The 24,931-nt window shown below is 46.7% G+C and overlaps 1 protein-coding gene across 1 annotated transcript in view; it reads right to left on the reverse strand.

Annotated features, from left to right (window-relative positions):
* Window positions 1-8,882, reverse strand: part of SH2D1A (SH2 domain containing 1A) — a 43,258-nt gene extending 34,376 nt beyond the window's left edge. The window contains exon 1 of the mRNA XM_064158890.1: window positions 8,757-8,882. The gene's annotated coding sequence lies outside the window, so the exon portion shown is untranslated. The remainder of the gene's footprint in view (window positions 1-8,756) is intronic.
* Between the last annotated feature and the right edge of the window lie 16,049 nt (window positions 8,883-24,931).

Below are 24,931 nucleotides of genomic sequence, written 5' to 3' on the forward strand. Positions count from 1 at the left end.
CATTATTATTGCCTTTCCCTTTTTTCTTTTTCTGTGGGTTTTGTTTTTTTTTTCTTCTGCTAAATCTTGCAACATCCTTTATGACCTTAACTTCCTTTCAAAATGACTTTTTGGCAGAAAATGGAACTAAATCTCTAAATGGGACATCGTGTCATTTCAGAATGAGTCGAGGTCAGCCAGTTCATTTTTCAAGTATAAAACTCCTAGCTGCTCTCTGCTTACAGAGAGAAGCTACCTGTGCTGTGCAGTTTGCCAGGCACCACATCCATGCAAAGAGGGGAAATAAACAGGAGCAGGTGGGAAGGTGTAGCACAGCACCAGAAATACCAAGTGAGCTGCTGTGGCCTGGGGGACCAGCTTGAAAGGCCCGAAAGAGGCTTAACAATATTGTGATGGGAAAGGAGCACTGCCCCACCACAAATCTCCTGCACTCGTTCAAGTATCAGTTCCACTGTGACAAACACTGCCGCCGCTGGTTTTTGTCCTTCGACCATCAGCCCGCTTGTACAATTAGTAACACATCCCTGCCCAATCAACAGGACGATCTGTCCTTGCCCCCAGGTACTAATCATGTGTCAGGACAATTAATTGCAGTGACGTGCTGCATGCAGAAGGTTGCCCTTCATGTAAAAGGTGGCCATTTCTCCAAGAGGCCCAAGGCAACAATCATCTGAATACCCTCCCTTACAGTAACACTACCCTCTTTAAATGAGAGAGGAGAACTTAGTCAACATGAGACCTAAAACCAAACCTCCCTCTGAGTTCAACACTAGCAGATCCGGAGCACCCTGCCACTGCCCACCGAAGACAGTCACACTCTTCAGCAGTGCTTATAATTTGCCACTTAGATTGGATTAAACATCTCTGGATGGATGCATTTAAAAGCTCATCACCACAAAGCAGTTTTATGATTTTTTTTCCCCTCCCACTGACTCTGCTAGCTCACAAGAAACATTTTCCTCACTGAAGCTTGATCCTGCATCAGAGAAGGCCTGCCATGGACTTTCACAGAAATATGATCAGATGCTCCATCAGTCACCGTCTTGCTGGGCACACAACTGGGTGCAGATGAGGAGAGAGAGTGGGGAGCCCAGCTGGCGGCGAAGACAAGGACTTTGGGCAGAAAGATGAGCCAACATGTCAGGATGCTCCTTTCCTCACTTTGTCTTCTCTTCTACTTCCTTCTCAAAGTAAGAGGGGAAAATCAGGCTAGGGCTACCCAAGGAGGACAGAGCTGACTCCAACAACCCCCTCCCCACCTCAACCTCCTGCCTTCTCCTTCTGGCACTGCTCTGCACACAAAAGCTGAAGAGGTCACGATTAGACAGGGAGCACTTTACAATCTCATCTGCAGCTGGGGCTATCTGTTTTTTGGCAGGATTGGAAACAGCCCTGGCAGCAAGAGCTGCAGCAGAGGACTTAGTGACTGGGGAGTTGCTATCTCGCCATTGCTTCACCTTGCTTTTTGATTTTTCACTTTGACTCATTGCTTCCAGTCATACTTGTCATCAATAATAAGAGGTCCTGGGGCACATCCTACAAATGCATGTGCTTAATCTTCCTGATATCTGAAAGGAGCCTTGTAGATAAGAAGGGTTGTTATCTCCATTTCACAGAAGCAATGTGAACCCTCATGGACTGCAGAGGGTGACGGCAGCTGCAAAAGGCTCCTGTAGCAGCATGCATAAAGCGCACTGTACAAAATTCAAGGGAAGAAAAGCCCCTTCTAGAGATTCAAGAAGTGAATTTAAGCTCACATGCCACTATGGGACTGGTGTGTCCCACCAAGCCCTTCCACTACTGTAGACTCAGAATAACCTTTCCCCACTTTGTCATACCTCTCCTTGGTTCATCCTCAGCAGCAAAGGACACAGCCAGCCTTCCTGGGGTTTTTTTGGTACATGCTATTGCAAGTCAAACTCTGCCAGAAAAGTGATGCTCTCCTCTTCCCACTGTGAAATGCCACCCATCCCCTAGTCACTGGTTTCTTTCACGTAAAATAAATTACACTCATAATGGGACAGCCCTCATGGAATTCCCCTAAGAGTCTGAAATGACATTTTGCAGGATCTGACAATAAAACACTGCTTGTGCTCTGTCTCACATTTGTTCACCCTTTCAGTTAAGCTTTCACTCTGTGCATTAGAGAAATGACTCATCTTTACCATCTCTCATGCACTTACATTCTCCAGTACCTTGCCTTAATCTTCAGGTTTTCACTACCACCTGAAATATATGCTCTTTAATCTCTAATATTACTTTATGGAGAAAAACCACTAAAAAATAAATCACAGTTATAATGAGAAGCTTCCAAAGACTCTAATCCTAAAATGCACTCCTACGATAACACAGGGGAATCTCCACACTCAGTATTAAAAGGAAATTTTTTCAATGCATCCCCAGTTTCACAGATACACACAGCTCTTCATTTCCACCTGCAAATGACTCCATAGATTAGCAGGGAGACAAAATTCAATCAAGCATGTCTGTCATTGTGATTATGGCCTGGCTGTAAAGCAATTTCACAGAATGGGAGAGGACCGTGATAGACCTATCATAGCTTAAAAGCCTTCTTCATTGCACCAGATTTACATAACTTTATTGAGAGCTGTAGATTAAAGGATCAAAAAAAAACCCATACTTGCCCATAGGGATGGGAAACCAGCAAAGCGTTGACACTGGAGGTAGTTCATCATTTGAACTGGCTTTTGCACCTGCAAATTTCCCCATTCTCTGTGGTAACACCTTGTGCACAGACCAAATGACTGCAAGGGCCTATTTGTGTCTTTGTATCTTCTATCAGATAAAAAATAAAAGTAATCTGGAACTGCTGAATTAGAGAGTCCAACATTTCAGGCTGACTCAGGCTCTGTAGTTCAGTGGGGAAAACGTAGCCCTTAATTTTTTGAGGAAAATATCCTAAGACTCATACATTCCTCACCACGTGAAGAGCTTCCAGACTCTGGCACACCTTCAGAAATGCCTCAGAATGGTAGTTTGAAAGCTATACCTACAGATGCGAGTTGTCACGTTCTATCATTGTCAAGTTCTGAAATGCTCTCAAACCCCAAACCTGACTTAATCGTTTTCAGGCATTTTCTGACCGTTTAACTCTTTAATTAAAAGCTGAAAATCTTTGTATTATGAAAACCCTAAATGATGCAAGAGTTGACATGTCAGTGGTCCTGGCTCTGGCATGGAAGTTCATTCTGCTTTTGTTAGGAAATTAAAAGGTGTGCAAAAGCTCCTGCAAAACTGAAGGAAGCAAAACTCTCCTCCAGTCACAAGCTCCTTGCTGTAGAGCTACTAGATCTGGGCTGCTCCACCCCAGCAAGAACATGGTTGGGTAATGCTGCACTATGCTCCTGAAAGAAAAAGTCTCACAAGTCACAGAAGGAGTCTCTTCATGTTGGCAAAGTGAATGTTTTCCTTCAAAAATCCTAGAATAGTTAAGTCCTGCTTTGGTCAAATCGATGCAGCTGAAGGCATTGTGGAGCCTTGTGGAAAGCTGCTCACATTTTGTACAGAATGACTCCATCATGCCATTTTCCAAGAGTTAGCCCCAACTCTCGAAGGTGGGCAGCTTGTCCCATGAAGGCAGGTGAAAAACCCAGGGCTGGAACTGCCTCTGCAGTGCAGCTGCTCAGAGGTGATTCTTTCTGTTTCTTGCTGTGAAAATCAGGCTTTTTCTCTTTTCAATATGAGATGGAAATCTGATGTTGCTCCATTTTCCTTTTTCCAGGATCCTGATTCTGCAAGGCTAAAACCTGAGCTGCCTTGAATGACTCTGATGCCAAAACATGTACATAAGTGCTTTGCTGAATCAGGCACTCTTAAAGTATAAGGAGGAAGATATTACAGGTTTCAGTCAAGCAGCACAGCGGGGAAACTTGTCTCTCTATGATTGTGTAATTGCTTTCCAAAGAGAGAATCAAGTTTCTCTATCCATGTAGCACTGGTAAGCCTCAGAAGTCACTTTGGTCTCCTAGCCCAACTTTCAAGATTATTTGTTATGAATAAAAGGAAAGACACTTCTATTTCCATAGCTGACAAGCTTTGCTTCAGGGCATATATTTATTTTCCATGCTGTTGATCTCTTCCTCCCAGTATCAGGCTAATTCATCAGATTAATAAAGGACGATTTAGCTTCCTGCAGGCTGTTATTGATCTCTCAGGGTTTGTGGCAGTTGTTTGCTATGCTACCTTTCCCCTGGGCAGAGCAGATGATTATTAAATATTTCCAATGCTTGAAGGCTGCAGCTGGCTCTCACCAAATAACTACAGAGGAGCAAAAGGCAACGGCGAAGGGGAAATGCAAAACTTACCACCTTGACCACTCTTCTTCCACATGCTTCTCTACTCATCTGTCTAGAACATACAAAGCCACAGGGAGGAAGTGGTAGTGAGCAACTCAGTCCAACACAAAGGTTTAGAGAGACAAAATTCATTTGGGCTGAGCTGTCACACACTTCACCAGCACTAGGGATTATTAGAAACATGCAATATAATTAATAGATTATAAGGCCAGAAAGAACCCTTGCAAACAGCTCCTGTAACACACTCCAGACAGGTCCCGCCTCTCTCTGAGCCCTCCAGCAGCAAATCTCTCTGATGCTGCTGGGCACCCTGCACGGGGCTAACCTCTGCTCACCATGGAGACAGTCAAGGTCAGACTTGATGGGGCCCTGGGCAACCTGATCTAGTTAAAGAAGTCCCTGCTTGCTGCAGGGGGGTTGGGCTAGATGACCTTTGATGGTCCCTTCCAACACAACGTATTCTATGATTCTTTGCTCTGTCTCTGCCCACCTTCAGCTGGCTGCAACAGGATCTTCCTGACAGCACTCACCAAAGCTGCATTTCCATGTGCCTCTTCAGAGCAGCTCTGAAAGACACCAGGATGTCAGCACAAGGCATCCCATCATGGCCAGGCACGCCAAGTGAGGTCCAGGGTATCTGCTGTGCCTCACACCTCACACAGCACCCAGCCAGGCACAATGGAAGCACAGCTTCTTCCCTCTGCCAGGTAGAAACCACCAAGTACTCTGCTCTGCAATCTGTTCTCAGGGCCTTCAGCAGCAGCACTTTGCTTAAAGAGGACCAGAAGTGGACTCATGTTTCAGAAATCTTAACATATCATCCAGCACAGAAATAAGAGCATCTCCTTCACAGTGTTGCAATTACCCTCTTTATCCCACCAAATTTACTCCTTCGCCTTTAGGCTACAGCGTTGGACAAGGAGCTTTAATTCACCATAATTTCTCAGTTGTTCCCTGGCTCCCTGCTTGTCTGGGCAGAAATCCCTGCCCTGCAAACCCAGTCTGGCTCCTGGCTTCCAGGATGCAGGGCTTGATGTTTGACCTTATTAAAAAACAAACACTGTTTGTTTGTGCCAAGCTACAAAGCCCAAATGCTCAGCCTTGGTGACTTACTACCTCATTCTTCACCTTTCTTCTGTTTTAATGCCATCTCTGAGTGTTCTGTTTTCCCCCTAAAACCACTGACAAACATGTTAAATCATGAAAGAGCGAGACCTGAGCCCTACCAGAGCTGAGCTTGCTTTCCCTGTTTACAGCTCTGCTGTGAGTCTTGTACATCTGCTGGCTTGAAATCCACGCAGTCTGCACCGTATTAATTTGATATAATTCTAACCTCATAATCAATAGTTCCGAAGAATCAAATATCTCTGCAAATGGCAATAACATTATTACCTTTAGCAGTCTAATCTGCAATCTCATTAAAAAGATATCAAGTTCTTTTCAGTAACCCTACAGTGACGGAATAACTCTCCGTCCTTCATTAGTCACACCCTTGCATGTTTGTCTAGGACTGGTGTCAAACTGGGCTGTCCCCAGCTGGTTTTCAAATCCTGGCACAGCAGCAGCTCGCTTTCAATGCTTCTCAGCCGTGACGACCCAGGCACCGTTGCAAATCAGTACAACCAGTTCAGAGAGCTGAGAGGCCGGTCCCAGCGGCCAGTCCCCTGGAAGCAGTGGCACAGAGCGGGGGTCCCTGGTGTGCCACACACTGCGAGTCACCACGGGGCTTTCCGCCCCCCAGTATGACCGCAGCTGAAACCTGTTTGTGCAAAACACAACAGATACGTTTAACATTTCTGCATCTCGAGTGCCTTTTCTGCATCACCAGCGGCTCTTCTGCACTTCAGCTGGTACCTGAGTGAAAAAATGCCTTTTCTTCCCAATATATTCTGGAAATTACTGAGCTCTGATGGTATCATTTACCTTCTCATATGAAAGGAAAATCCATTTTCTTGAATATAGAAGAGTTCTGCCGCCAGAATTAGACAAGGAAATGTTTCAAGAGGGGGTCAGGGACTGGTTTCTCCCAGTGCCAGGAGCTCACTGGCAATTGATACAGTTAAACCACTTGATTAAACGCTGGATCGACCCCACCCACCACCACTGCCTGCATCCTCATCTCAGACACATTCCTCATCACTGCCCCTTAGCCCCACAGTTTCCAGACCCACTTAATAAGGCTTTTGGTATGACAGATAAAACAAAGCTATGCTAAATTTCAATCAACAAATCACAGTAGCAGATTGGATGTGCCTTGATTAGAAAGGAAAATACCTGCAGAGAACTTATTCTGTAAAAACCTTGAAGGGTCCTAAAACTGATTTGCTGACAGGGTAGACCTTGATGTCATTCTTCTGTAAGTGAGTTATGATTGTTCTCACAAATGCAAAATTATATGCAAATATATCTGTCTCATCTTGCTGCTTCCACTTTTATCTGCCTTTTTCCTACTCTTTTCTTTCCCTTCCCCTGGAAGTCTCCCAGAAGCTGGGAGCAAGTTTGTCCCGCACAAGGCCAGGGATGAAGAGAGTGGAAAGCATGCTGTGCTGTATGTCTTCTGACAAGTTTCCTGATGGTTTATGTCTGTGTCATGAGACGTGGAGTTTCATTTCTCCCTTTGAAACATAGATCAAAGCCCACTGCCAGTATACATTCTTCCTTGACAATTCTTCACTGCTTTTGCAAAATATGAGAGTTCATAGTCAGCCAGTGCCCTTCTTACAGGTACAACACTGATGTCCCAGGTGGTTTGGGGCTAGAAGGATTCACCAGGACTGCCAAAAATGCTTCCTCAACCCAGAGTGATGCATTGCATGAAAACCAGCAACGCTCTCCCACGGGAAGGAAAATATAGGAGAGGTTTTTTCACTCAACTCAGTGCTATCTTTAGGGTCCCAGTACAAGAACACATTCAGGTGCCTGTGCCTCAGAGGATGATTTGATGAATTTGTACCTAGTAAGGCATTAGAGGAGTCTAAGTGAGGGCCTGGGAGCCCTGTGCCACTGCTGTCTCCTCGTTGTGTGTGGGTGCAAGGCAGGGACTAGGGCTAGTCCATGCCTTACTGGCTGCTGATGCTCAAGCTGCCTCTGGGCAATCTGTGAGTGGTTCTTTGGGGAAGAGCTGCTGCTCCTAATTAAATAGCAGGGATCCATTCCTGCTCAGCAGTCTGGTGGCAGTAAGCTCTTCTCCTGCTTCAGGTGCTGGGATTGATGCTGCTGTGAGACAACAGAAATTGCATCTTGAAAATGGCACATTGGGTGTAGACTTACTGCCATTAAAAGGCTTTAGAGTGGTTTAGGATTGAAAAAGAAGGGGGAAAACAAAAAATCTGCCATAAAAGATCCAGATATGGCTGCAAAGGGCTGAGTGCAAATGCCAGAGTGAACCTGTGGTCAGGAGTTCCACATGAATTTGCTCTGGGACTTTTTGAAGTACACCCACAGCACTAGCCCTTAGCAAGGGACACAGGCTCAACTCTGCTTGGTGGCCAAGGTCTAAAGAAGTGGCTTTAAAATACTGGGTTTTCATTGTACAATTTTAAGCCTGTGTCTGTAATACAGGAACAAAGTATTTTGAAGCTTTGATACTGCAGAAATTTGGTCACTTTACACCCTGAAGGATCTAAGATCTCTGTTGTTGGTAATTACTAAAACATGAGTAACCTGCAAGGTGACACCAAAGTGAATATACTGCAGCCTTACTTATATAATTTTTAATTCTTTTTTTTAAGCATATGTATTGAGTCAGTGAGCTAAAATGACATTTAATATAGGAGGAATCAACTTTTCTGAAGTTCTTACAGGTCAGTCTACACCAAGAATATTTCTGTTTCAAAACCACTAAACAATTGTTGGGTAAAAACCCATAAATAATTTTGACATAGGAGTGAGAACCCAGGCTGCTGTTTTCCCAAGACTGCCCATCCCTTCCTAACCCACTGAACATCCTCCTGCCACTCACTGCAGTGGCTTAAATGGGAGCAAGACTCAGGGGAGCCATGAACCTGTGAGAGAGATACATGTCCAAAAATAGGAGATGTGAAACTGAATCATCTTAGGCGGGAATAATAAACTCTGGGTGCAATACCAGTTACAAATAGTGGCTTACTAGGTAGGGAGGTGATGGACCAGTCTCATCTCCTCAGTGTTTCAAAGGAGGGCTGGACCCTTCACTACGTATTTACCCAATCTGTGAATACCTAAACATCTTCCAGCTGAAGAACAGGCCAGTTTGCAGGGAATACAGCCCAAATGACTATTGATTTGCTTTCCTACCTACCTGTAGTGAAAGAGTAGGAAGAGAAGGCAACACAGAGAACTTACAGCAGGAGGATGATGAAGTCTAGAGGTAGATGCTGAAGCCACTGACTCTTTCTGTTGTCATGGGGAAACAGATCTCAGTCCTTCAACATTTCAGGTAAGTACTGGAGACCCTCTCACCTGTGGCCATGACACCAGCTTTCCCCAGTCCAGGCTGGCTGGGGACATTCCTCCTTCCACAGCAAGTGTCTCAGCACACACCTAATGTTGCAAAGCACATCCTACATCCTCTGGATTCCCTCTGGAGGTCTTGAAGAGCCCTGCAGAGACAGCTGCATGTTACTACAGACACAAAGAGCAAAAAAGAATTACCAGGAAAACATGTGAGACTTCAAGGGAGACAAAAACCCAGCATCACAGTTCCAGTTCAGCACCTATTAGGTGGACACTGGTTTGACAGGGACTGAACGATTCTCATATAGCATTTTCTCCTGAAGCACTGGCTGCAGACAAAGATATTTCTCTGTATGAATTATGAAGTATTATTTCATGTATAATTGCACTGATTTGCATTGAAAGCTTTAAACATCAGCCTAATAATTATCTTCAACCAATTTGTCATCCAGAATACAATAAACCATTAACTATGTCAGTGCTTACAAGCTGCTGATTCTCCTGCATCAGAGGAATGGGAAGAAAAATAAAAAGCAACTTGAAAGTGCCAGAGCATGCACCCAGGTTGCTGCTTTAAGGGAAAAAAAAATGTGACAACAATTGTCAGTAAAGACAAAGGTAGAAAAATATTTAGAGCCAGCAACAGCACTCATTTACACAGAAATGTCCAGCAGCAGCCAGTCTGGCACTCACCAGCACTAAGCTGCCCTGGCTGCAGATGCAGGTCACCCTGCTGCCCTCATATCCACCACAGGGGTTCCTGCCAGTCAGCACAAGGGCAGCTGTGCCCCAGACTCTCCTCCGCAGGGACGAAATCAGCCCTGAGTGGGATGGGGGTGGGGTGATGGTTTGTGTCAGATGCTGCCAGCATCAAAACTGGTCACCTTTCTGCCTCATCACTCCCCTTCCCTCACACACCAACCAAGATGACATTTCTGCTTACACCAAGAACATCAGCAAATATTTTAAGCGATGAAGCTTCACGCCACTCTAACCCCAACTCATAGAAAAGGTCTGACCGCTTAAAACCAACCCTAAGAAAATCTAGCTAGAGACATGGAAAACTTTGGAGAGAGTAATTCTAGTCTCAGTGAGCTCACAGGACAAGGACACAGAAACATAACACGTTACAGGGAGAGCTGATGGGCCAGGGTTGCTGAACAGGGCTCACATCCAGCCCGACTTTGCCAGAGAAGAAGAGGCTGCAAGTCCCAGGGGCATGGAGAAGAGGTGCTCTGAGCCCCAGGAACTCCCGTGGGACCAACAACGATGAAGCCAAGGAGAGCTACAACAGGATTTGACTGTTTTAAACTCCTTTGACAGCAGGCACTGTTATGCATTTTATCTGTGTGAAATCTTCCAGCAACCAAGCACTTTACAGCTCCCAGCCTGGGGAACTGACATTACACAGTGCTTAGCTTGCAGCATCGTGCTAAATTTTACTATCACTGCAAAACTTCCCCACCCCCAACCAGTTTTGGCATAGTGGTCTTTGTTTTTCAGAGAGTGATCTTGAAACACATGCAGTGGTTTTGAGGGGTAAGACGAAAGCCTGATGTGACTCACAGTGGTGTTCTTGAGAGGTGTTAGCAGGGCTGTCCTCCACACCAGGAAAAGGCACACCACAGGGGTGCTGGCTGGAGGTACACACGCCCCATTCCTCCAGGAGCCCCCAGCTTCACCTGCTGGAGCCACAGGGCTGCACACACAAAAGTTGACATCCCCTGTCAAGGGCATAGCCACCATCACCCTGCACTGCAGGGATGAGCTCTTAAGGAGTGTTTTGTTCCCAGCTGGGAAGCCCTTTGCATTGCACAGATCCATCAGGACTTCATGTGACCTTTGTGAGCTGCCCCGAGCAGCGTAACTCCATCAGCAGGCTGGGGAGCAGGGTGAGAGCAGCAATTCAGGAACACCTTCCACTGAGCTGGAGCCTCCTGCCCTCACCATAACATTCTATTCAGCCTGCAGCCCTTCATATAAAGTATCATCAAATAATTTACAGTAGATGTCAGCTGCAAGCTACAACCAACGAGAAGGTTTATTTAAGATACCATGTGGATTGTTATACAGGATCCTGATGGATTATTCCTATCTGAGAATTTACAGATACTGCAGGAGCACGGCCAACAATTTGGATTAGTTTAGATTAAACTCAGACTGGGTTGTTTTTTTCTCCCTCAGGAAATCTCAGCCCCAGGTCTACAGATTCTTTTTTAAATGAAAGATATAGACAAAAACAACTTCTACGCTTTCCAACAAGCACCTAAAGTGCTTTTTCCATCAATCACCCTTGATATATGGAGGCAGAAGTGTGAGTTACTTCATTAAGAGCACTCACACGTAACTGGATACATTTACATATTAATCAGACAGCTGAGCTGCTAATCTTACCATCTTCTGTGCATTTATAACCATCAGTCAGAGCTGGAGTGCTGTTAAATACTCCAGGTACCACTGAGTGCTCTAAAACCAAGACGAGTGGAGATGACAGGGGAAGGCTGCTATTTACAGTGCTCCCGGAGAGCCCAGCACTGTTAGCTCTGCAGCAGAAAGATAAATACATATATCTAACACCAGGAGCTGTAATCCAAAGGGATCCCTAAAGCAGGCAAGGCACTCCCACTGCCTGAAGACTTTAGTGATTCCCAGGAAAAGGCTGGCTCAGTTCAACCTTTGCTAGTGCCTCAGTGACACAGTGCACCCAGAAAAACACAGCCTGGGCAGCCAGTGCCCAGCAGTTCCACACCTATGGCTCTGAGAATGTCACAGAAAATACAACTGTAACTCGCCTTTGCTGAGGAAGTGAGTTGTGGTATTGCTTCCTCTTTGCAGAACAGTCACAGTTTATACTTCCTGGGTTTTAATTAAACAAAGGAAAATTAATGTGGGTGGCTGCAGTGATACCGTGGGCTCTGCCAAGCATTCTGAGCTTCCCTGCTTTGGGGTTTCACAATGTTGTTTCCTGCTTTCTCCATGTTATATGGACAGAAAGGTCAGCCAGACCCCGAGGAATGGCTTTCTGCTTTTGTCATGAGGCATCACCTGGATTACCTGCAGCTCTCAATACAGCATCAGACTGGCTTTGCTGCCCATACCCACCTACAGTAACCCAGCTGCACTGGCAACACACTGATTCCCTCCTTGGCACCTCACCCCAGCAGTCCCAACCTTCAGACCAGATCCTCAAGGCAGCACCAGCGAGCTCTACACTGCCCTCCCCATCCACAGCCCATGCAGGCAGGAGGGTGCTGAGGCCCATGCAGATGCTTTGGAGATCATAAGCTTTTGTAAATGCTCTGCCATCATTCTGGGCCCACAACCAAGAGGTTTTGACAATAGGTTTGGTTCTTAAAGGAGAGCCCAGATCCTCCACTGATAGCATTACAGCTCTCTACTCCCCATGGCAGCAGCCGGAGATGTTAAACACTGCTATTCCTTACTCCATGGGAACAGGCAGGTTTTGGAAGCCAGCAGCAACTCAGGTTCCTCACTGAGAGCAGCTGCTCACAGCAGTAGTGCTTTACAACCAGTGGATCTCTCCTCAATCTTTCACTGCTTTTTGTAATGTTTTATTGATTAGTTTTGTCGAAGTATTTTATCGACTGGAAGTATTTCCGACCTCTGCAGTCTGGCCATAAATATTAGAGAGGAGATAAGGGAACACAGGCTTTACAATGGAGCCCTAGCCCAGCCTTGAGTCCAGCTAGAAAGCCAGCCCCTGACCAGTGGCCTTGATTGACCCAAGCCAAAAAGTGGAGAAGGGAGCTGGGACAGACACACTAACACCCATGTCCGTATTTCCACTTTCCAGGCAGAGGCACAAGCACAGCCACCCTCTCCTCAACAGCTTCAGCGTAGGTAGGTCTGCACTGGGAGAGGGAATCACAGCAAAAAGGGCCAAGAAGGGGCTCTTCAGGCAGCTTTTTGAAGCCAGGAAAGCAACATGCCTCTGCTAAGAGCTGGAAACTTGTGGGTGGTCTGATTTTATTTCCTCTCACTAAGGGTAGCAATGCGAGAACTTGATTTCCCCCAGCCCTTCTGCAGCTTCTTGAAGTGGAAGCACAAAAGGGCTGAGCTGCTACTCCCATGGGGAGGCCAGGCTAAAGGCAGGGGAATACATAACTAGAGGGATTAAGAAGAGTTAAGCTGGTTTTCTCTCTCCATCATACTTGCTCTCCAAAAACAAATGAGTTAAAGATGGTAATATCAGACTCCAGTGCTTGCAAGCACCTTCAGAAAGCAAACAGTTTGAGGGAAAGACAGCATCCTGATGTGCTGTTCTAGGCAGAGGGCTCCAGGATGCTGCTGCCATGCCCAGACACCTTTTGGTCCTCTGTGCAAGTTCTGAAGGCAGCTGATGTTGCGCTGTGCCTCAAATACTTCAACTGGCCCAGTCACTTCAAATGTCTTGGCAGGGAATAAGAGGTCTACAGCACTGCAGCTATATCACATCACTAGTTCTGGGACATTCTATAAATACACTTTTCTTTGGAAACAGCCCTCAGCAGCAGTAGTGAGATCAAACTTCTTTCCAGTACTTGACCTCTCCTTTTTGGCCTACTTCCCTAGAAAATCCCCTCCTGGGGTAAAAGCTGTTTTTCCCCAAATAATAGCTGTTGAAGGAGCTGGGGGGCAGCCAGGGCAGGAGTCTTTCCTTTCACCCAGTGAGCCCACTGCCCCAGCACTGGACCTGTGGTACTTAAGCTGAAATGGGGTTCAGCTAGGAAGACAGGCCCCTATCTCAGCTCTCCTTGGGGCAATTTTAGCACCTTTCCCAGTGGCAGCAGAGAAGCAAGGCCCTTTTTTGGAGGAACAACAGGACTGTCCCAGCACCATTACTCACCTTGCTTTGTGATTGTTGTTCTCAGGTACTACACTTGCTAATCCTGACACACTGAAACATCCCTAAATGTCAAGCAGACAAGGTAGGGCATAGCAGAGGAGCAGGCAACAGGTTTTGTGTCTCCTCCTCCTCCATACAGCTACCTGAAGGCAGCTCAGCAGGCAGCATGCCTGGAGAACACAGCAATAGGTTCCCCACGGGCTCAACCTTGGTGCAGCATGGACACTAACTGCAAAAAGGCAAAGCCCTTGGCTAAAGTGTTTTGTGTGTTTGCCAATTTCTTCCATGCCCACAGGCTCTGTAGTAAGCCAGAGCCCAGACAGCCTCCTGCCATCTCTTCCCTCTGGGACGCAGGGCATGTGGATTTACCACCAAGCAGCATCTGACACAGTGTCAGATTTACACACCCTGAACTTTTATTTACACCTCAATTTTGTCACTGCTCACACACAAACACAAATCACATTGCTTTCCCAAGACACTCTCTCCAGCAAGATTGCACGTTTCGTCTGCTGGCACTTAGGGGTGGAGTGCAGCCAGAGCAGCAGCCAGATATTAAAAACAAACAAAGTGGGGAAACCCCAGGGGCTAGCAGCTCTGATGGAAGATGAACAGGTATTTGGATTTTCAAAGAGATAACGCTTTGACTTAAGCACGTGAACGATTCAGAAGGCTGCTCTGCTGCTTTGTAGTCAAATCAGATGATGCACTTTCAAAAACTCATCCCCAGGTGAGTTCTGGGCTGGTTGTGGAGATCTGGCTTAAAAGCACCAGACAGACCCGAGCCATGTGCCAAGCTATGAAACCCAGCATCACTCAACTGCCTGCTGCTTCCAACAGTTTGGTGCAGAAATGCAAACATGTATCTTTTTCTTAGTGACCCAGCCCAAACCACTTCAGCTTGATCATCGAGATGCAGCATGAGCAGTCCACCAGAATAAACATCTACTCAGGTGCCTGAAAGGCTGCAGAATCCCATATAAAAAAATTCTTTTTTAAAATATATTTTTCCCCCTCTCCCCCTCAGAACTTTCAGGAAAGTCCATGAAACCTTTCTGCAGACTTCTCCCACAAACTCAGAGCACCGGGGCTCTCCCTGCCAGCTGACAGTGCCCTGTACTGAGATGGTGGGGGTATGCACACCTAGGCTCCAGGGCACAAAAAGCATGACGGGTGTCTGCAGTGGACGTTACAGTTCCCAGGGTTGCACAGAGCCTGTCTGTGCCTGCACAGAAGAGGAAGAGAATGAGCAGGAGCCGAAAGACCCGACAAGGCAGTGCCACAGCCCCTCCTGCTGCAAGTCCTGCACACTGGAAATCTGGGAGCTCTGGTGTCAGCTGCCTGTCCACAGTTGCCTGCTTGTGGGATTAGGAAGTCACTCGCAGTACCACCACACCAGTGCCCAGAGACTTCCCAGGACAGTGTGGGCAGGCTCAAACCAGGTGTGCTTGCCTGCAGGAGGGGCTGCGTGCATGGACCCTGCCATACCACTGAACATGTTTCGTGCTCAAAGGGCTGAGTGTTCATCTATGGGACCACGAAACACTCTAGAGTTACAAGCATGGAGTGGAGTCAGAGCCCAGAGTGATCAGTGGACAAGATTTTCTCTTACCCAGTGGGGTCCGGACTACCTCTTATGACCAGTGGGACAGGGCTCCTCTCATCCATCTAAAACATGTAGTATTTTGTGACGGAAGAGCTTCCAAAAGCTGCAAGAGACCAATCATGATGAGCATTCCCTGCCAAAGGGACCCATCCCCATGCAGGCAGAAGCTGCCTTTCCTGCCCTTACCTACCTGAGTAGGGCTCCTTTTATCTCAGTAGTACCAATCACATTTCTGCAGAGCTTTTTGCCTTCTGTGTAGCTCTGCAACTTCCTTTCCATTTTAGTGACTTCAGATTTTCCACCCAACACTAAGGTTTCCTTCAAAGTCCAGATTTTATAGAGCAGCACCAGCAGTTTCCTCCTTAGTCACTTCTTTCCACTTGCTGGCAGGTCTATTTTCTTTAATGGCTTCTTCTCCCAGGACAAGCACAAGTCCACCTAATTGCCAGATAACCAACTCAACCAGGATCAACAAATGTCCCTCATTCCCCCCACCTCTTGCAGTGCTGTGCTTTTTTCCTAACCTATATCACTTTTGGTTCCCATCCCTCTTTTCTCCACTCCCAGATTCATGCCCCAGACAGGAGACACTTCAGGTCACTGCAACAGCACAGCACAGCTCACATCACTGATCCTCACACACCTATCACACCAGCTGTTTAGGTGGATGCTCTGTACAACCCATAGAGCTCCCTTAATTTATGGATGTGAGACAAACACAGAGCTCCACTGTGCTGCAGAAGAACAGCAGAACAACACCAAACTGCTCCAGAGGCAGGGAAGACACTAGCAGGGAGCTGTAGCATCCCCTCTGGCCTATGGAGAGCACTAGGTACCGTGGTGTGATGCTGCTTTGGTAGACACACCTGGATGTTGTGAAATAAACCCCAAAATTAGAAGGTCTGTGCTCTGCCCACCTGTGAGATGTTGTATGATGATCTGGACGAGGGGACTGAGTCCAGCATCAGTAAGTTTGCAGATGACACCAAGCTAGGAGCAGGTGTTGATCTGTTGGAAGGTAGGAGAGCCCTGCAGAGGGACCTGGACAGGCTGGATGGGTGGGCAGAGGCCAATGGGGTGAGATTTAACAAGGCCAAGTGCAGGGTTCTGCACTTTGGCCACAACAACCTCAAGCAGCTCTACAGGCTGGGGACTGAGTGGCTGGAGAGCAGCCAGGAGGAAAGGGACCTGGGGGTACTGATAGATAGTAAGCTGAAGATGAGGCAGCAGTGTGCCCAGGTGGCCAAGAGAGCCAATGGCATCCTGGCTTGCATCAGGAACAGTGTGGCCAGTAGGACAAGGGAGGTTATTCTTCCCCTGTACTCAGCACTGCTCAGGCCACACCTTGAGTCCTGTGTCCAGTTCTGGGCCCCTCAATTCAAGAGAGATGTTGAGGTGCTGGAACGTGTCCAGAGAAGGGCAACAAAGCTGGTGAGGGGCCTGGAGCACAAACCCTATGAGGAGAGATGTTGAGGGAGCTGGGCCTGTTTAGCCTGGAGAAGAGGAGGCTCAGGGGTGATCTTATTACTGTCTACAACTACCTGAAGGGGCATTGTAGCCAGGTGGGGGGTGGCCTCTTCTCCCAGGCAACCAGCAATAGAACAAGGGGACACAGTCTCAAGTTGTGCCAGGGTAGGTATAGGCTGGATGTTAGGAAGAAGTTCTTCCCAGAGAGAGTGATTTCCCATTGGAATGGGCTGCCCAGGGAGGTGCTGGAGGCACCGTCCCTGGGGGTCTTCAAGAAAAGCCTGGATGAGGCACTCAGTGCCATGGTCTGGTTGATTGGATAGGGCTGGGTGCTAGGTTGTACTGGCTGATCTTGGAGGTCTCTTCCAACCTGGTTGATTCTATGATGTGCAGCACTTGCTCAAGAGAAAAGCTGACTCTAATTTGCACATCAACTTTTTAAGCCTCAGAAGGTGATCCTCAGTGATACACTGAAGAGATTACCAGGAAATGACAACTGAGGTGAGAGGCTCTGTGTGGCTTCCGCCACCCCTGCAGGCAATCAGCAACTCCACCAGTCCTGCAAGCACCAATGCCAGCAAATCTGTCCCATGGCTTAGACCTTGCTCTGCCACCCGAGAAGACATCTGTAAGCGTCAGAGTGGTTTGCTTCAGAGTGTTTGTGTAAGAGTTTGCTTAGATTATTTCATCTTTTTTGAGGGAAAGAGGCAGTAAAGTAATAATGTTCTCGGTGAACTGCAGAGGAAATACAGCAAAGCTGCACTTTGGAGTGTGCAGGAAAAGACAGGGCATGCATGGATCCTTAACTCCTGACACAGACACAGGAGACATAAGAATTCCCCCCAATCAAACCAAAGCCACCCCAACCCCACTGCTCATGTTCGCTCCCCCTACACTGTCTCCCATTTAGGCCCCAACAGGCCGAAGTTCACTGCAGCAGCGGCCTTGAAGGCCACAGCCTGCAGGGTGCCCCTACGCGGCCACCCAGGTAAGGGTCACTGCAGAGAGACAAAGGAAGAGCCAGAAGAGAGAACAAATCCACCCTGCTGCCCACTTACAAAATATCCAGGGACAACTGCAGTCTTCCCAGGGAACCTGGAATAACCTACCTGAAGGGAGGCTGGAGCCAGGTGGGGTTGGTCTCTTCTGCCAGGCAGGCATCAACAGAACAAGGGGACACAGTCTTGAGTTGTGCTGGGGGAAGTATAGGCTGGGTGTTAGGAGGAAGTTCTTCACAGAGAGAGTGATTGGCATTGGAATGGGCTGCCCAGGGAGGTGGTGGAGGCACCGTCCCTGGAGGTGTTCAAGAAAAGCCTGGATGAGGCACTCAGTGCCATGGTCTGGTTGATTGGATAGGGCTGGGTGCTAGGTTGGACTGGATGATCTTGGAGGTCTCTTCCAACCTGGTTGATTCTATGAACCTGGAACCCCTCAAACTACGACAGTAAGTCAGACACCTGCTCAGTGGTTCCTGCAGCTCAGCCTTCTGTCAAGCAAATGCAGTGACAGAGGATCCCATTTTTGCTAAAACTCCACGCTGGAGTATATTGAGCAGCTGCCATCACCTCCTGAGCAAGTGCCCAGCCCTCTCCTCCCATGAGTCTCTGGCCATCCAGATCAGCAGTTCTCATGCAGAAACACCACCCAGCTGTAAGACAGGGCAGCACCAGAAACTGCTCCCACCACATCATTCCCTGGAGAAGTTCAAACCCTCACCTCTCTCTCCCATCTCCTCCATACCCTGAGTGCTGCAGAGCTTTTAATGACTCACAGTGGGAAACTGTCCTGCCTAACATACAGCATCTCTTCAAACAAGCCTCTCCACCTCTAAATCTAATGTAATAGAGTGCTGAGAATCCATCTGCGCAGAAAGCTTCCCACACAAGCTCTTCCTAGCGCACTACCACTGCCTTGCACACCCTCTCAAAGATGGCAACAAGGAGTAGTTTGAACATCCTCCCCCATCCCAAGTAAGCACCCACTGGCTGAGCTGTCCTCTTTCCCACATAGCGGAGGCGCTCTGGGGCCCAGTTTCTCAGCTGATGAAGAGGACACCCACGCCTGCACTGCCACAGCCAGTGGCTTACCAGCCACACCTGGTTCATCTTCAGTAAGCTGCCTCTCACTCCTCCATGACTCTCCAGCTCAGACTCCTCTCCTCAGCATTGGTCCCAGGGCACACATGGATGCTAAGCCACCAGCTCAGCTTCCATGGCCACAATGCCCCACACAGCAGCACTGGAGAAATGCTGCAGAACAGGAACAGGACTTCTGGAGACAGCTTCAAGTACACAAAGTGTAAAATGGAGGCAAAAAACCTCAGTCATCCAAGGCTTTATGATCATTCCTCAAGAAAGAGGAGGGCTTGAGTCCTACTTTCTCTAACATTTCTTTTTACTGCTGCAATAATGCTTGTCTGATGAGAAGAAAAACCTGCAGAATTTTAGCCTGGCTTAAAACAAATCCATCTACTGCATCAATGGGACTCCAGTTGAGAGGGTAGAGACAGAAACATTCATTATTTAGTGGGAAATGTATCAAATTTGATAGAGCGTAAACTCCTTTCTAAATGACACTGATTAGTTCTAATTGGTGCAGGAGTTGGCATTATCCAGGTCCTGACACCAGCTCAGGAGATGAATGTGGAATCGAATTAATGCCAGTTTAAAACTATTGGTGGGGTTCATATTTTTTCTCCCTTTTACTATGCCAAGACTATGTTTGACAATTAATTGTGCAAATGTCTAATTCAGAGTTAAGAAACTGTAAGTTGTGGGTTTCTATTTTTTTCCCCCTTTTACTATGCCAAGACTATGTTTGACAATTAATTGTGCAAATGTCTAATTTAGAGTTAAGAAACTGTAAGTTTTGGGAGAAGAGAGGCTGATGTGTGGCAGCAAAAGAGTTGAGGACAGCACTTCAGACAGGCGGACAAGCTCACACCCAAGGCTGAAAAGAGCTGATTAGGTTAATTGTTATTAATTAAATACCTACATATCTGATGTCACCACCTAATATGTGGTAGTAACTATACAGTTTCTCATGTTACTGCTTTTATGTTTTACTGGTATCCACTTCACAGTGCCTGCTGCTCTGAGGTGCCACTGCTGGGGCCAGGGCAATGGGTGTTGGCAGCAAGGGTGGGTGCTTTCCAACACCCCATCGCAAGGAATATACCCCACAGATGAGTCAGGCAACCACACAAGGGGCAACCGTTAAAATCAGTCTTTTCAAGGCTGAAAGGTTTCACAGCCATGACAAGTCTGTTCAGAAGAGAGAGCCAACAACAAAGGAAATTGTGAAAAAAATATTGGAAGATGGGTAACTGGCTTCATATCCCAAATTCCTGCTGGACATGCTCAGACCTTTACATTTATTTTTCTTTCTAGGTGGAAAGCCATTGAGAGGACAGTAAGAAATGCTAGCAAACACAGTCCAAGAGAGACTGATGCATATCTCCTTTTCCCTCCCTCTTATGACTCAGAATCTTTTCCCAAAGCCCCAACTAGAGACCACTCCACTACAGAGAGGACCTTCTCTTTTAACTCGTGTCCTGCAGGACATTTCTCAAGATAAATGAGGAAGAGAATTGTCTCTATAATGGAAACGGAATAACCAGCTTAGACATCATTCGAACCCCACAGATGCCTCATAATGGGTGTGATAAGGACCTGAGACAAGCTCAAGTACTTCCTTGGGAGGCATTACAGTGAGAGTGTGAAATCTGTATTGCAGCCTGGGTTTCTTAAGGACAGCCTTCTGGTGGCCATATATCTCTTGAAAACCTGCAAGATGACCATGTGACTGAAACAGATCGTTTTATGCTGTGGAAGTGCAGGCGTCTATCAGGTGACTGGAAGATCTATAAGGGGAGATAAAGAGAATCTGCACAGCATAATGCACCACCACTTACACTTCCAGGCTATTTTGGGTCCTGGAATAAATTCAGCTACATTTATGTTGCATTTAATCCTGAACAAAAGGTATTCTCTTCCCCAGATTTTTGGTCAGATGAAAGAACAGTGAGGTCTTCTCCCCAGGAGGCAAACACACTTACCTGACCTTTTCTCCAGTGGGAAGTACGTCAGTCTTCTCTACAGTGACATTCCAGCACTTCAAATGTATTTTCCATTATAGACCTAAGCTCAAATACCTGTAAATCACATCCTGACAAGTGAAAAGTACAATCTGTTCTTAAATTTCTCAGCCACTAAAGCCACGTTAACATCTCCTGTTGTATCTTTCTACTCAGCCAGTTCCTTTATTTCTACTAGAAGCATCTGTAATTTAGTATTTTCCTAACAGATAAATATATTCCTAAAACAGAGAACACAGCTCATTTTAGTCTAACTATTAATTCCTTTCAGGTCCAGAGTACTTGTCATTGTTTTCATTAAGATAGAGGTAATCCCGTCTGCTGAAAGTTGAAAGCCTCTGCACAGATGAAGGCTACTAGAACACAGAGTAGAACTGCTCTTGGTGGAGCAGACCATGAGGTGCTTTGTACCAAAGACAGTGTTCCTGGGAGCAACTGGACACACCCAGCCCCTTCACTCCCAGTGCTCTGCAACAGCTCCCAGGGTTCAAGTGACACAAAGCAAAGTCCCCACGCAGTCTGTTGGTAGAGACACCTCAGCCCTACTCCTGTAACACAAACCCTGAAGGGATTATGAAGGTTGTTTTCTTAATCTCTATTATTCTTCTCTACAAAGAGTCTTGTCAACCAATTTTATCTTCAACCTTATCATGACCTTCCCACTCAAAAAATGTGTTTGGGTTTTTGTTTTGTTTTTGTGGTGTTTTTTGCTTTGTTGTTACCATAAAGCAACGAGAACAGTTCTGCTTATTTGTAGGTCCTGGTACAGTGACAAGGGAAGAAACCAAACCAAAACAAAAAAGGAAGGAAGACACTCAAGCAACCCAGAGGCCTTATCCCAGACTGTAGGCAGACATGCCTAGACACGGCAGTGACATTCCCATCATGGGGATCATATCAGCTCTAGCCCAAGGAAACATTCATAGAATCACAGAATCAACCAGGTTGGAAGAGACTTCCAACATCAGCCAGTCCAACCTAGCACCCAGCCCTATCCAGTCAACTAGACCATGGCACTGAGTGCCTCATCCAGTCTTTTCTTGAACACCTCCAGGGAAGGCGACTCCACCACCTCCCTGGGCAGCCCATTCCAATGCCAATTACTCTCTCTGTAAAGAGCTTCCTCCTAACATCCAGCCTAGACCTCCCCCAGCACAACTCAAGACTGTGTCCCCTTGTTCTATTGCTGGTTGCCTGGCAGAAAAGATCAACCCCCACTTGCCTACAACCTCTCTTCAGGTAGTTATAGACAGCAATGAGGTCAGCCCTGAGCCTCCTCTTCTCCAGGCTAAACAGGCCCAGCTCCCTCAGCCTCTCCTCACCGGGCTGTGCTCCAGGCCCCTCACCAGCTTCGTTGCCTTTTTCTGGACACATTCCAGCACCTCAACATCTCTCTTGAATTGAGGAGCCCAGAACTGGACACAGTACTCAAGGTGTGGCCTCACCAGTGCTGAGTACAGGGGAAGAATAACCTCCCTTTCCTATTGGCCATGCTGTTCCTGATACAGGCCAGGATGCCACTGGCTATCCTGGCCTCCTGGGCACACTGCTGGCTATGTCTGTGCAGATGAGCAAGCCCTGCAGAAGAGGTCGTATCACACCACACCTCTGACACTGCTACTGTGAAGTGAGTTCACACACAGGTATCAGAGCTAACTGGACACTAAAATCTTCTACTCATTTGCCTGATGGATAGCAGGCTGCTGACTAGAGCAGGCAGGCTGCTGGGCTGGGGAGGACTAGCACCTCTCTCTGGTGAAGTAAATGTCTGCCCATGCAGATTGAGTGACCAGAGAGGCATGATAAAACACTGACTACTCCCTCAAGTAGTGATATGTTAATAAAATAAACAGTAACATCTATTTACCTCAGAATTCCCGGAAATGCCTGCTGACAGCTGAACACTGATCCACACTTCAGTAGATTGAAGATGATCTTCCATGTGTCCATGGTAGTCTGTCTGGCCAGCAGACTGAGAGGTTATGGTCCTCTGCTCTGGCAAGGACACGACTAAAATAGTGTGTCAGCTGCTGGGCCTCTAGTTCAAGAGAAGCGTGAGAAACTGGGAATGCCCAACAGAGGTTATGAGAGACTCATGGCAAAAGGCACACAGCCTGCTTTGCAGAGGGCAGAATCAAGCTGTGCGGGCTGGCAATGCAGCCAGCACCCATCAGTCACCAACACTGTGGGGCCAAGTTCCTCCTGGTTGGGGAAAGTGACACCGACAGGGAAAGAGCTTGGGGTGCTCAGCTGGGACATGCACAACACTTCTGAGCCTGGAAGGTAGTGCAGCACTGCAAATGACTACTGCATCCTTCAGAATGCTTAAAGCTCAGCTATGAAAAACCTGTTGCTTAGGCTGTCCTCAGCTGGCTGACAAATTTTCAGAGGAATGCTGGACTAAAGGAACCCTGCAGATACTTTCCAATCAGTGTTTCTATGATGCTACAACCTTATTAAAAATAATAAGCAGGTAGGATGTTGAGACAAGTATTTTCTTGCTTCAACAACATTTTGCCAAGTTTTCCTCAATCTGGCTGTCAAGAGAAGTTTCAAGTTGGCTGCTAATACGAAGGTTATCTTCATGCAGCAGTGTGTTAAGTATCAAGAGCTACAAAGAAACAGCTTTCAAAGACCTTGGTGCTTCAGAAAGAATTTTTTTTAAAGACAACAGGGAGTGAAGATAACTGGAACTACTTGTATTTCATCAGGGGAGGGGGGGGGGAGGGGGAAATGTGAATCTCATCCAGGGACAGTGACATCAGAAATAGAAGTAACTGAAAAAACATCCAATATTTGAACAAATCAATGAGGCCAAATTCAATGAGTAAGTTACCACAAATTATCTCCCCAGATCTGATCAGGGAAATCTCATCTCTAAATGCTAAGCTCTAGAATGAAACCAGAATGAACACTTTCATCTGACTGCTGCAAAAGCTGCAAGGCATCACTTGGAAAATACCACACTGACTTGAGCTGCATGGTATTACTAACTTGAGCTTTACTTTGTGTAATTGCTGACATTGTCCTTTGAAAGCAGAGTTCTTTGTAATCAGCTGTACCACAAACATCAGTTTACTTAATGATACATACCTGCCTTGAAAGAATCACTGCTCTGAAAATAATCATCCATCAGTGTACGCAGATGAAGTGTATCTCAGCATCTGTCATTTCAACTGCCCTGGGCAAACACTGCTGCCCATTTTCCACTACCTACAGCAGCATCTGAGGATGGAGACAGTGAGACACTTGGATCACTCTCCTGACCAGTTACACTCAAGAGTGAAGTAATAGAGGTCTTCTCAGTTCAGACAGAGAGAATAAAAGCAATGACATTTTCTGTCCTTGCTTCAGGGTAACTTCTTCAAGAACTAAGTAGCAATGACTTAGTACTACCTCTAATCTTCTGAGTTCTTCTGAGAAAATCTGCAAGACATTAGCAACAAAAAACATCCCCATTCCTCTTCCCAGCAAGTCCTGCAGGGGAACTTCACCCCTTCACGCTGATGCATCAAATCTGTGACTTCATTCCTAGAACACAACGGTCTGAAAGCCTTGGTCTAAAGCCAAGATGCTTAATTTTTCTAACATTTTTCTGATTCAAGTGAATTCTTCTTCACAAGCAGGTGAGACCTGACTGCATTTGCCTGGTTCAAGCTGATCACACTCATCCAGTTAAAATTAGCTGGATGACAGGGGTAACATTTTGGAGAAATCAAAGTGGCTGGCTCAGGGTTACAGGACTGTCAATGCCACCTGCACCTTGGTGACAATCTACCGTAGGAATAATTACCTGCCCTTCAAACAGGAGAAGGGCACTGCACGTGACACCACATAGAACAGTTGTCATCCCAACAAGCTGACTACCAATAGCATCTTGCTCTCCAGATCCTTGTTACACTAGTGGAAAGTAGATCTGATACGGTGATTTGTGCATGCCTGTGTTTTTGTTTGGTAGAATAGGAGTTGTGGACCCACAAGATCCATCCTGCTGAGTTACTACATTTTTGATTATACTCCACTGAGTGGTGTGGTTTGGCCCTATAGACCACCCCACACACCCTTCATTTCTCATAAATGAGTAACAGATAAAGAGCAAATCAAACAAACAAACAAAGATAACCTGATTTTCCTTGCAGGTCCTCTTGGGTTAACTCTATACAAAT

This window comes from Pogoniulus pusillus, chromosome 19 (assembly GCF_015220805.1).
Source record: "Pogoniulus pusillus isolate bPogPus1 chromosome 19, bPogPus1.pri, whole genome shotgun sequence".
NCBI classification, from domain to species: domain Eukaryota; kingdom Metazoa; phylum Chordata; class Aves; order Piciformes; family Lybiidae; genus Pogoniulus; species Pogoniulus pusillus.